A 12472-nucleotide genomic window follows, 5' to 3' on the forward strand; every position below is an offset into this window, starting at 1 on the left:
TCTGGTGTGGAGAAATCAGTGGTTTGCTTCTCTGGATGCTTCACAAGCCCAGATGTGACCCTGTGTGCCTCCTATTGGAGGTGGGTGTCCCTCCAGTGCTTTCATCAGAGGTCTTTTCTCAGAATTTAGAATCTGACATTTTGGAGGGAAATCGGGACAGTGGCCAGAGTTGGGGTCCTGGAGGAGTGTCCTCTGCAGAGAAGGATATTGTCTGGCCAGAGCCTGGAGTAACCTGGAAAAGAACCACTGTCAGCTAGTTGGGGTCCCCATGGAAAGCAGATCACACTCTCGAATTGGGTAATGTGAGGAGAGTTTAATAGAGGGAGAATTTACACAGTGCGAGTTAAGGCTCTCAAGTGAGCGCAGAACCCTGGGGCTGGTGCTGTGGGGCACCACTGCCAGCTCTGCACCTGAGGGGTGGGGCGTCATCTTCAGCAGACAGAGGGTTAGGAGTTGGGTGAGACCCCTGAAGGAGCTGTGACCTTCGGTCGAGGGATGCCACCAGCCATGGGGACCCCCCAGGAAAATAAATACCCTGACCCCACTCTCCTGCCCCTCCTCAAGCCCCTGGGAGCCAGCAGGCCGGGAGCTCGCTGATGTGTGTCACGCGGGATCCCCTTTTCCAGAGCCTCAAGTTTAGGTTTAATGTAGTGAGTAAAGCATCGTTTCTGAAGGTAGTGGGCTGAGTTGTTGTGACTGTATTATTAATTTTACTAATTGATGGTGTGCCTGGGACTGGATTAGTTCGTTAATCCTTAGGATAACCCTACGAGGCAAGCAGTGGACGCTCAGGGGGCGTGTCTGAGGCTCAGAGAGGTTAAGTGACTCCCTGGTGACCACACAGTAAGTGGCAGAGCTGGGATTCTGTGAAGGGCGTAGCCACCAGGTCTGGCCCCCTTGTTTGGGGTTGCGGGTTTCTGTTCAGTCAGAACCCAAAGCAAACTGAGGTGCACGAAACCAAACTGGGGGAGGCAGGGAGGGAGCGGGCTTTGAGATCACAGGATCCGGGATGCTAATGAAGCTGAGCCTGGTTCTGGTCCCTCTTTCTGGATTTATACTTGCACCCCCATGTTTTGTCGTGAACCCTGGGCACCGGCATTCCGGGTTTCACAACTGGAAGGAAAAGGGTCTTCTCCTAGGGGGAAAAGCCCAGAGGAGGATTCTGATTGGCTGGGCTTAGATCAGATGCCCAACCATGGACCAATCACTGTGGACCAGCAGGGGTCACGTGCCCAACCTGCGGCGAGGGGGCGGGGTCTGTGCGGGAAGACCGGCTGGGAGAGGCGCTGAGCGGACAGGAAATGATGGCGGCCGGCCCGGGGTTGCTGCTCCCCTGGAAACGCGTGGCCGCCGTTATGATATTAGGCAGTTCCTCCGCCGCCTCTGCGAGCAGGTCCCCTGCCGCCTCCCGCAGGCCCACACCTGTCAGGATTCTGTTACTGCCTTCTAACTGGGATTTACCCAACTTAAATCATTTTTAAAACCAGTAACGTGCGCACACGTAAAAGATTCAAATGGTACAAAAGGTGTACAGTAAAAAGTAAACTTCCGGCCCAGGCCGGCTGGCATCCCTGATACCAGCTTCCTGGGTGTCGTTTGGGACCCCTCAGTGTGGTGTGGTGGTCGTGAGCACAGGCTCTGGCGCCAGGCTGCCTGGGTTCGATGTGACTCCCTCTCCTTGTAGCTCTGTGCTTCAAGTGAAATAGTGAACCTCAGTTTCCTCTTTATAACGGGGAGGATTTTGAGAGTACCTACCTCACAGTGAGACCCCAACGAGTTAAAACAGTGACTGGCCCCTGTGAGCTATCAAAGTGTTAGCTGTCCTTTACCAGAATAAATGCATTCATATAAAATATCTCCCTATTTAAATTTTAATTTTTTAAAATATTTCAAACACAAAGTTTGAAACAGAAAAATTGTGTAACAGCAACTGTGAGCTCACCACCCAGAATTTACACATGCTGACATTTTGCAATATTTATTTCAGATTTATTTTTAAGAAAGAAAACCGTGCAGTTACCGCTTAATTCCCCCCCACACACACACACTGTTTTATTTTTACACAAGGAGTAGCATAGTGTTCATACTTACACCCCTTTTCTCTGCAACCTAATATATTAGTATTTGGAAATCTTCACACCTCGGTCCTATAGCTCTGCCTTGTGTTGCTAGAGGCGCTGCCACCAGCTTGCCCATCCCCTCCTGGTGGGCAAGTGGGTCATCTCTCGTCCTGGGCTCTGATGGACACAACTGCACTGCGGGTGCCCACCAGCAGGAGCACAGCCCCGGAAAATGTCCACACGGAATTGCTGAGTTCAAGAGCAAGTGTGATTTCAATTTCGATGCTCTTGTAAATGACCTCTTAAAGAGATGCTACTGAATAATGAGAAATTGAAGGAATAAGAAAGAGGAAGGAAGGTTGAAAGGGAGGAAAGGAGGAAAAACTAGCAGGGGGCAACTGTGCTTCTTGGTGAGGCTTTGAGCACATTTTCCTGCAGGCTGGTGTGGGTGAGAAGTTAGTTTCGTCTTGCTTGCAAATCTGGGGACCCATTTCAGAGGAGCGGTTGCCCTGGGTCCCTGAGTTCTGAGCATGGGGGCTGCCCTGGGATCTGCAGAAGTTGTAGAGGAGACCCCACTTGTGGGGAGAGGATGCTGTTTCTGCCGATCTGTCACTGGGCACTGAGGGCTGGGTGTGTTCGAGGCAGACAGCTGGGTGAGACGCCCAGCTACCAGGGCCTGCTGTCATCTCCCAGAGCCTGGGAGGCTGGTACATTTCACATCCAGCCGTGCCAATTACACTTTTTGGCAAAGGAAACAGCCTGAGCGGTTTCTTTCGCTTTCCCCTCTTTTTCTTAGCATTTACATCTCAAATCATTACTGGGCCAAGGGGAGGCAGCCTCTGAGGTGGCAGGAGGAAGTGGAAGGCTGCGTGCACCTCAGCGCTGCGTCTGTCAGATGCTGGCACTAATAACCCGGCTTCTGTGAGGCCTGTCAGTGCTGTCAGGAATGAAAGGGAACTCCTAAAATGTGCTCAGTGCTAGGGGGCTGTGAATGCCCCCCACCCCCGGCCTTAACCTCCCTGTTGACGGGGCTGCCTGCCACACAGCAGACACCTGGGGACTGCACGGCCCGGAGACCCCAAGGCAACTTTACCTTGGGGTAACACAAGCACGCTCCGCACACACTCTCCTGGCCCCCGGCTCGGCTTCCCCAGGCCAGCTGCGTCCTTCTCCAGGTGCGTGAGGGGCAGAGCAAACACAGACGGCTCAGCCACAAGTTCACCGACTCCTAAAAGCTGCAAGTTTTATCACTTGCCACAGTCGTGCCCTTTGTTTGGGGCTCTGACCTGGTTTGGGTCTCAACACCTTCTCCCAAACCAGTGGAACCTTGAACCCAGAGCCCCTTCTCAGGGGCTCATGCCCCCGAAAGGTTTTCCTCATTAATGTTGGTAACTAAAAGAAATTAATGCGGTTTATACTTCGGAAAAAGGAGAGCTTTATTTCTCATAAAGGGTAGCAACCTGTTGGGTGGCCATTCCAACAGGTTGGGACGCAGAGCCCCAGCCAGGAGCCAGACACATGTGCTTCAGAGAAGTGGCCGAGGGGAACAGGGTTTTATATTGAGCGGGGTGGTCAAATATACATATTCAACAAGCTGTAGGAGGAGTCATGAATATTCATGAAGGGAAATCATACACATGTAATTGCGTTTTCTCTCTCCCATCCCATCATGTCTGGGAACTTCAGTTTTAAGGTGTTTCTGGGGTCCCCTTGGCCAAGAGGGGTCCATTCAGTTAGCAGAGGGCTTAGGATTTTATTTTTAGTTCACAGTGTATTTCCAGGCAAAGGATGTTCTGTACGTAGCATCTGCTTCTAGCACGAGAAGGCGGAATGGACGTGAGACCCATTTTCCAGTAGCAGAAGGTGACCCTGGGGAGGAAGTGGCAGAGCCTGGCCGAGACTCCCCACCTCCGGCTGACCGACTGGTGGGCTTCCTCCTCCCTCCACTTTCTTCCACGAAGTAGAAGAATCCTGGCACATTTAGCCCTTGAGCCTGGCGGAGACTCCTACCTAGACACGAGACCCTGCAGATGGGACTCTGGCATGGCCCAGCCTGCTGGCAGGGGCTGGGGAAGGCAGAGATGGGTACTCCCAACCAGTAATTCTCACCTAGGGGTACTTCAGAATCCCCTGGAGAGGTTTTAAAACACACTGGTGACTGGGTCCCACCTCTGATGGTGCCGAGGGATGACTTTGCAGTGTGGCCCTGGCATCAAAATGTTTCAAGCTCCCAGGTGACTTCCTATGCAGCACCGGGACCTCCAAAAACCTCATGAATGTTGGAGCCAGTGGCCGTGACCACGCCAGAGGACAGGATGGAGGGTTCAGTAACAGCCCTCGGTGTTTGGGCTGAGTTCTTTCCCTAGCTGCCCTGCCTTCTGGCCCTTGAATAAACCACCTCTCCTCCCTTGTCATAAAACTACAGGCACCCAAAGACAGAGAGTTAGCGAGACTCTGAATGTCCTCCAACCAGGGCGGGTCCACAGTGACCACTGGTGTGTGGACCCCACACTCTCTTCCCTCCCTTGGCTCAGGATTGGGATCTGAACTGAGGGAGATGTGAGTGGCCTTCCGGAAAACTTCTCTTCCCAACCTTCCCACTTTGCTTTGGAGCCTTGGTCAAGGCCAGCCTTGCGGAAGAGAGCCTGAAGCAACAAACCGTTGTCCCGCTTTGCCACACTGCAGACCCAGGCTTGGTTCCAAGCTTGTGGGGGCTCTGCCCTGCCCCTGCTGGGGTCTGCTTTGGGGACCACATCTGGGCAGACCCTTCTGGGTGCCATTGCCCAGCCCCTAAATCAGGGGAGAGAGGTGGGCAGGGAGGGGCATTAGAGCTTAGAAGAAGGACTAAGGTACAAGCAGCCCCAGAGAAGCTGCTGGGGTCTGCGGACGGGCCCTGGGGGAGGGGAAGAGCAGTCCAGGACCCCCCGGGCCGCTGAGCAGGACCAAGGCCTCAAGGGGTCCTAAGCACTGAGAGGATTACTCCTCACTCCCACCCTGGGCCCTGGCTTTGCCCTGCTCTGCTAAAATAACTCTTCTAGATATTTCTCATTGCAAAATTCTAGATGAATTCATCAGAGCTGACCTTTGCTATTTTTTATTTTCCAACAAGGCCTCACTTCCTGGAGCCAGCGTCGCTGTGCCCGGGCAGAGGGGCCGTCAGCAGTGGTCAGCATCCTGGTCTGTGGGCTGCCGTCCTCCCGCCCAACACGCCCCTGCAGGCAGGGCTGCGCCTCGGGTTTTGCTGTTTCCTTAGGGCGCGGCCGCAGCAGGTGGTTAATCTGTGGGAGAGAGGGATTGAGAAATGAAGGGAGGAGGCAGGAGGGGGGGTGAAGACTTCACATCCTTACTGCCCCGTTCATGGCGTCCTCCTGCCCGCGAGGCCCTGCCTTTGGCGTTGTACAAAGCAGCAGCATTTCAAGTAAATTTGGGAAAGCGACACAGCATTGCCAACTTTAATTTTGCTAAATAAGGATGTTAAAAAAAAAGGAGGAAAAGAATAGAAAACTGCAGTCTCTTATTGTTTAAATGAAAACCAAATAAAGGAAGGACATAATTTAGCTTTATTTAAAAAGAAAAAACTCTTATTGTGTTGTCTTGGTTTTTGTCCCCCCCCCCCGAAAACCAGCAAAAATTTGGTCAATTGTTCATTGTGCTTTTGGGCAACTAATTGTGGTAGGGCAAGAATTATTCTTCCCATTTTAGGGATGGGAGAGCCGAGACTCCAGGAGCGGGTGTGTGGTCCAAATGATACTTCTTTCTGAAGCTGAGCCCAGACCAGCTCTCGGGCCCCTTTTCCGGTCTGTGGCCTCAGCTGCCTCTGAGGGACATGGAGGTAGGGTGGCAGCTGTGATCTCTGGGGAGGGGGTTCCACAGCCTCCGTCACGGGTCAGTGACTGCAGAGGCCACTGCGTGATCCTGCTTGTGTGGGCAGGCCTGTCACGGCCCGGCCAGGGGTCGGCCCCCTGCGGTGTCTGTCAGTGCAGGGTAGAGGGGGTGGGGTCACACTCCCCAAGAAGCTGTGGGGGCTGGAACTCTGCCCCTCCCCTCCTTTCCTATTCTCTGCTCCCTCTGAGCCCCCAGGAGTCCCCCTCTGCTGGTTGGGACCATACCTAGCATGTCATGTTTGACCATCCAGGTTTTCAAAAATTTTGAATCAATTTCCAAAATCTAATGGTTTCACTGAAAAATTCTGGATTTGGGGCTTTTTTAGTAAAACTCAGAAAGTGTGCTCACCCCGGCTCACGTTCCCATGTGGCAGCAATCCGCAGGAATTGAGAAGCGGCTGCCCCTTCGCACGGGGCACGTGCCTTCCTCGGGTGCCCAGAGCCCGCGCGGCCTGGGTCACCTGTGCCTTCCCTGGCCCCGGGGCGAGTCTGCTCATGACCCCTGCGCAGCCTCAGTGCCTAACCTTTAGGGGTCAGTGGGGCCACTTACAAACCAGGCCCGTGCAAAGCAGAGCTTTAGCGAGGAAAATGGCTAAGGGAGGCATTTTGGGTAGGGGAGGATTTTCATGGGGAGGCCTTTGGGGCGGTCCTGGAGTCCCTCACTCCCAACATGGCCCCATCCCTCCCTCGGGGGGGGCAGGGGGGCTGGAGGCCCCTGGCAAAGGGTCCCAGCCTGTGGGAGACCCTGTTTGACACCCCTGAAAGAGCCAAGGGGGGTGGAAAGAGCCCCAACTCCAGAGACTGGCTGGATTCCATCTGGCTCCGTGACTTTCCCTCTCTGAGGCTCAGTTTGCTTTTCTGTAAAGTGGGCCTAAGGGGGCCTGCTTTGCTTCAGCGCCAGGGGCTTTGGGGGTTTGACAAGGCATGAAATGTGGGCGGAGACTCTCACAGACCAGCCTCCCTGAACCAATGCACCTGACTCTCTTGGAGCAGGGAGAGGAGAGGCTGGTGATCTGGGGGGGCTCTCAGGTGGGCACGTGGGGACTCCTGCTGCTGTCCTGACCAGCCCAGGCCCCGGCTGGAACTCCCGCCTCTCTGGGCTGCATCTTACCATTCAGCTCACAGTCTGGTCCTTTCCCATCTGCAGATCTGGGAGGATGCGGCTCCGAATTCACTGGACATGATGTTCCAGATCCTGCATGATTGGCTTAGTGGATAGAGTTTCAGAAGGTGGAAGGATCCTGTAGCTGGACCAGAGAATGCAGGCTTGGGGGCCCTGGTGAGCTGGGCAGAACGGCCCATGCTTGAGAGTATGCACTTTCCACCCAAGCTGAGTCCTGGTTCTGCTACTTCCCAGCTGTGTGACCTGGGACAAGTCACTCAGCCTCTCTGTTCCTTGGTTTCCTTTTCAGTAACATGAGGCTAATCAAGAGTACCCACCTCACTCAGCTGTCATGAGGATCAGATTAAATGGTCCAGTGAGTGTGAAGTGTTCAGCACAGAGCCTGGCACATAGTAAGCCCTTAATTCAAACACAAAACCAAAACCAAAACAAAACAGCAACAGTAGCTGCTGTTAGGAGAATGTGACCCCACAGGGCTTATGGGGAAGGAGGTTCAGTCCTGACCAATGACGGGTGTCCTGCCCCAACCCTGGCTGCAGGACCCCTGTGGGGTAGCCGCTGCAGCACACGGCCTCTGCCACACACTTCAGGGACACTGCCCTGTTGATTTTCCCTCCCAGGTTCGATGGGGTCATTCCATTCCTTGCAGACCTGACTTGTAGCGTGGACTTGGACAAACCCCTGCCCTGTTTGGGCCTTAAATTCCACATTTGCATAATGAGACTGCCGGAGTGCAGGGTGACAGCTCTGAGCCCCGAAAGGGTGGGGCTGTGATGGGGACAGGCAGCCTGGAAGCCACGCCCCACAGCCATTCCTCAGGGGACAGGGAAGCCTTTGGAACGGTGCTTGGCTGCCCTGCCTCTGGGGCTGCCCTAGCCCGACTGCTGAGACCAGATTGCCGAGGAGTCTAAATTGCTGTATCCATCAACTATGGAGTGCCTACTGTATGCTCAGCCCATTTGCTGATACCCTCAGAACAGCCTCGTAAGGAAACCGATGAGAAATCGAGTTCAGTTAAGCAACTTACCAAACTCGTGGTTAATGCGTGGCAGGGTTAAACACAGCTGGACATCGGTCCATGGTGACAAGCTGTTAGCCACTAGACCCACACTACCCAGGAGCCTGTGGACATTGACAAAGGTTGACAAAGACCAGTCCTACCCCCTCGCCTGCCATCACCCCAGCCTAGTCCAGGTATAGTGAGTGGAGGGAGCTGGGGCGGCTGGTGTGGCTGTGGCTCCAGCTTCGGCAAGACGGTGCCCTGAGATCTCAGGGTGCCCCGTGGTCCCCTTCATTCGTAGGCTGATCATGTTTGCAACTGCAGTGGATTCTCATGAATCGTGGTAGTTATGTCCCTGAAAGTCTCTTTGGTGGCTGAGTTAGTGAATACCGAACTATTGCTCCTAGTGGAAATACAGGGTTGGGTTCCTGCCAGCCTCTGCTCATAGCATTTTCCTCACCCAGTCAGTACATGACCTTGGTGTGTGTGTGTGTGTGTGTGTTTCTATTTAGAGACACCTGGTTTACTAAATATTCTTGATTCACTGACATTGAACTCAGCCGATAGCCGTAACTCAGGACTGCGCAGAGCTCATCTAAGGCACATCACAACTCTGCCCTTAAGAACAGCAGGCAGCGCTTCAGCACCGTGCCTGGGGGACATCTTAAACAGCCACACCACCCATGCCTGGGGACATCTTAAACAGCCACACCACCCACGCAAGGTGCAGAAATGCGGAAAGCACGGTGCTAAACAGACCGTGAGAAGGGCGTTTGTTTGCAGGATGAGAGCTGGGACGAGAAGGCGGCACACCCCCGTGCTCACCCCAGCTGGGGCTGTGCAGTCAGACGACTCAGATTTTTTGCTGCTCTGCCTGTGTCCACAAATGATGCGAATGCACCACGAGTATTGATTTTGGGTTACAGGTAAATATGAGCAAGTAAGTGAATTTGCAAATACAGAATCCGTGAATAGTGGGGATCACTGTATACACTTGTTTATGCCTCTGAGCATTTGGTTTCCACCAAAGCACTGCCTTTGCAAGATTATTTTATAATCCCAAAGGCCCAGCAAAGACAGGCATTTGTTAACTATGTGTTGAGAGCCTGAAGGATCGCACACTCCTGGCCGCCCCGCCCCTGGCCGTGGCCTGCGGTTGGCACTCGGTTCGTCTTTGTGGGCTGGATTCATAAACGCGGGCGGGCATGGAGCATCCCTCTCACAGGGTCCCGGTGCTCAGGCTCACTGGCACGTTCATTCTGCCACCAGAGAGGGGGAGCAGCATTTAGACAAACAAAACCAGGACTCTACTGGGGTATTCTGGGTGGCATCACTGGGCTTGGCCTGTGGGCTCCCAGCACAGCCCAGGTACGGGGCCCCTGGGTGACTGAGTGGCTCGGGTGCCCTGGCCAGATCTCCTCCAGATGGAGGGGCCCCTGGCCATCTTAGCCGAGGTCGCCTGATTCCATTTCCTCGGACTCTGTCCTCAAAAAGCAGCATCTGATTGTGATTTGGCCTAGAAATTCTTGGCCAGAATATTCCAGTGTGGTACGTGTGACCTTTCCTCCTGGCCTTGCTCCCTCCCTCTCTCCCTCCTTCCTTCCTTCACTGGGGAGAAGCAATTTGGCGTTTGTGTATCTCACTCAGCCTTGCAATGTGGTTTCGTTACTGCAAGTCCGTCTCTGGAGTGTGACACGCACACCCACACACGCCACCACCCCTGGTGGCAAGGAGCTGCCGAAAGGGAACTTCTGGGCAAGACGTGGGCAGAGCCAAGAGAGGCCTGAACGTGGCACTCACTGCTCAGCCCAGCTGGCCTCTCCTGGCCCACATCCGCCCACGCTCCTCTCCAGACGCTTCTATCCCTCGGTGCTTTCAAATACTTAGGGACAGATGTCATTTCTATCTAGCTTCACGGAGCTGTCAGTCTCGTGGAGTGGGGGGGCAGCTGTCACACACAAACGACATTGTTATGAACTGTGATAACTGCTGAGGAGACGTGAGGAAGTAACAGAGGGGACGTGAGAGAGACGGGGCTGGGTGGCCGCTGGAGGCCAGGACGTTGGGGACAGGCAGCAACGGGGAGGCCCAGGTGGGCAGGGCCGGGGGCCGTGGTGGGGAGTTTGCTCATTGCCTGGAGAGACGCATCGAGAAGGTAGAAGGGCAGCAGCAGAAGACGGGGCGTGACACTCTGGGAACAGTAGCCTGGGGAGGGGGCTGTCATTACAGGATCGGGTGAGCTGATGGGTGCGAGTTGTGTGTCCTGCTTGTGCCCATACGAGTGCTAAGGAGCCACTCGTTCCCCTACATCTGGGATCAGTACCACCGTCCCTGCTGTCGAACAACATCTTAAGCGAGGAAGGAACAAAAAGAAAAGTTGGAAAGAAAGAGAGGGCAAGGAGAGAGACGGCGAGAGAAAGAGGCCCCGCTTTCCTCTCTGGTAATTGCTGAATTGGCGCTCGCGGAGGCAGACGGGGAATGGCCAACTCCCGTCCCTCTGCCAGGAGAGGGGAGGCAGGGAGGCATGATATTGACTTAAACGTGGGGGATTTAAAAGGCCCCTATGTTCCCACTTTGTGCTTTGCTTCTAACAGACAGCCTGCGACCTTTGAAGTCGGGCTGGCCCAGTGGGGTGCAGGCTTCCGCGGAGACAAGATGCTAACGGGGGCGGGGGACGGGGGCCAGGGGGCGGCCGAGACTCTATTAGGCATGCTCTAGCAAAAAGAAAGGCAAATCCAATGATAATGTACATCTGTTTCAGGGAATTTATAAGCTTTGAACATTTTTTATGGGCAGATAAGTGGGTCCTTTTCTTACCATAACTTAGAACTTCAAAGCTGAGTGTGTGGATAATGCAAATTGCTGAAATATGAGATTTTCCCTACAAAGAGGTTTCCAAAAAAGATGAGGAAGAAAAAGAGAGAGGGGGAGAGAGAGAAAACGGAGGCTAATTGATGCCACAGTCTTTTATGTACATGGCAAAAACGGGACAGAAATTGATTTTTATGAAATAAGGAATTGACGGGAGAGATGCGGGGAGGCGGCGGCTGTGCGGCAGGTGCGGGGCCGGGCGGGTCGGGCCCTGGGGACACAGGCCCTCCCTCTAGGAGCCTTAGCGGAGAAGACAAGACAAACACCCTCACCTGTAGCGGGCACACAGGGACACTCAGAGCCAGCCAAGGCAGTGTCAGCCCAGGGCCTGGGACACCCGAGGGGGCTCAGAGGCAGGAGGAACCCTCCTGGTTTGGGGCAATCAGGAAAGGCCTCCTGGAGGAGGCCACACTTGGCCCTCTGTGCTTTTCTTGTCTCCCCACTGCTGCCCCCAGCAGGGCAGGGATGTAGCGAACACTCAATATATGCTTGTTGAATGAATGAATGAATGAATGAATGAAGTAGAGAGAAAACAGAGCTGGCTGGCAGGGAGCACCAGCCGGCTCTGCCTTTTCACTCCCGCCAGCAGATTCAGAGTACACGGGGTCCTTGTGGCCGACCCCACTGTCCTTCCTGCCTGCAGGTGGTTAGTCTAAGTGGCCCTGGCAGTGCCATCACCTTGGCCGGTAATGGGTTTAGGAAGGGTCATGTGACCCTGATCTGGCCACACTGAAGGGGCGTCTGTGGAGGCCTAGTGAGGTGTTGTCACGTGGCAGCCATCACGTCACCAGCCTGAGGACCGCAGGGCACAGACACACAGACCTGGGCCCAGGATGGCGCTGAGCGACGCTCACACAGCAACCACCCGGCACGTGCACCTCGGTTGCCCGGCTTGCTCAGGAGAAGATGCTGAGTGTGGATGTGGGTGCGGGCTGTTTGTTTTGAGGGGACCCTTGGACACGCGGGGAGGAGAGTGGGGAAGTGAGTCAGGAAGGAAGGGGAGCAAACGAGCTACTGGAGCTGAATCCTGGGGGAGCCCCGGAGCCCACGCAGAGCACCCTCAGAGCTCTCCGCCCACAGCGGGGGAGCTGCGGCGCTTGCCCACCGTCCCTGGCAGTCGTCGGTCCAGGGCTGCTCTCGGGCACAGGCGCGGGCGGCAGCAAAGACTCACAGGTGGTGACAGTTGGGAATCGGACCAGCAAACACAGTGATTCCCGCGGGGGATCCGCAGCCGGGCACCACAGGGTCTGTTGCTTGCGGTTTTTGTTGCTTGCAGCTGAATGCTCCCCTAATCTATCCCAGGTGACAGTCGAGGGCCTCAAAGGAAAAGGTGAGGGGTTTGGACGCTTTCCTGGGAATCCATGAGGAACCATTCAAGGTTTTGAGCAGGTGTCACAATGACCATGAGTACATTAAAGAGGCTCTTTTGACAGCAAAGAGGGTGGTGTAGAGGTGCCAAGAGAACTCTAAGGAGGCTCAGTCTGCCTCGACCTGACAACCTGCCGGCATCCTGGGGGATTTCTGCGGTCACCTG

General features: G+C 54.7%; 1 long non-coding RNA gene across 1 annotated transcript; it reads right to left on the reverse strand.

Moving 5' to 3' along the window:
- Nucleotides 1-3778: 3778 nt before the first annotated feature.
- On the reverse strand, nt 3779-7073 carry LOC123625051. Its single transcript, XR_006730344.1, has 3 exons — nt 7056-7073; nt 5143-5338; nt 3779-3872 (listed from the first exon to the last, which is right to left on the reverse strand). It is a non-coding gene; the product is annotated as an uncharacterized LOC123625051 (long non-coding RNA).
- Nucleotides 7074-12472: the final 5399 nt, after the last annotated feature.

This window comes from Lemur catta, chromosome 20, assembly GCF_020740605.2.
Source record: "Lemur catta isolate mLemCat1 chromosome 20, mLemCat1.pri, whole genome shotgun sequence".
In the NCBI taxonomy this organism is placed as follows: Eukaryota; Metazoa; Chordata; class Mammalia; order Primates; family Lemuridae; genus Lemur; species Lemur catta.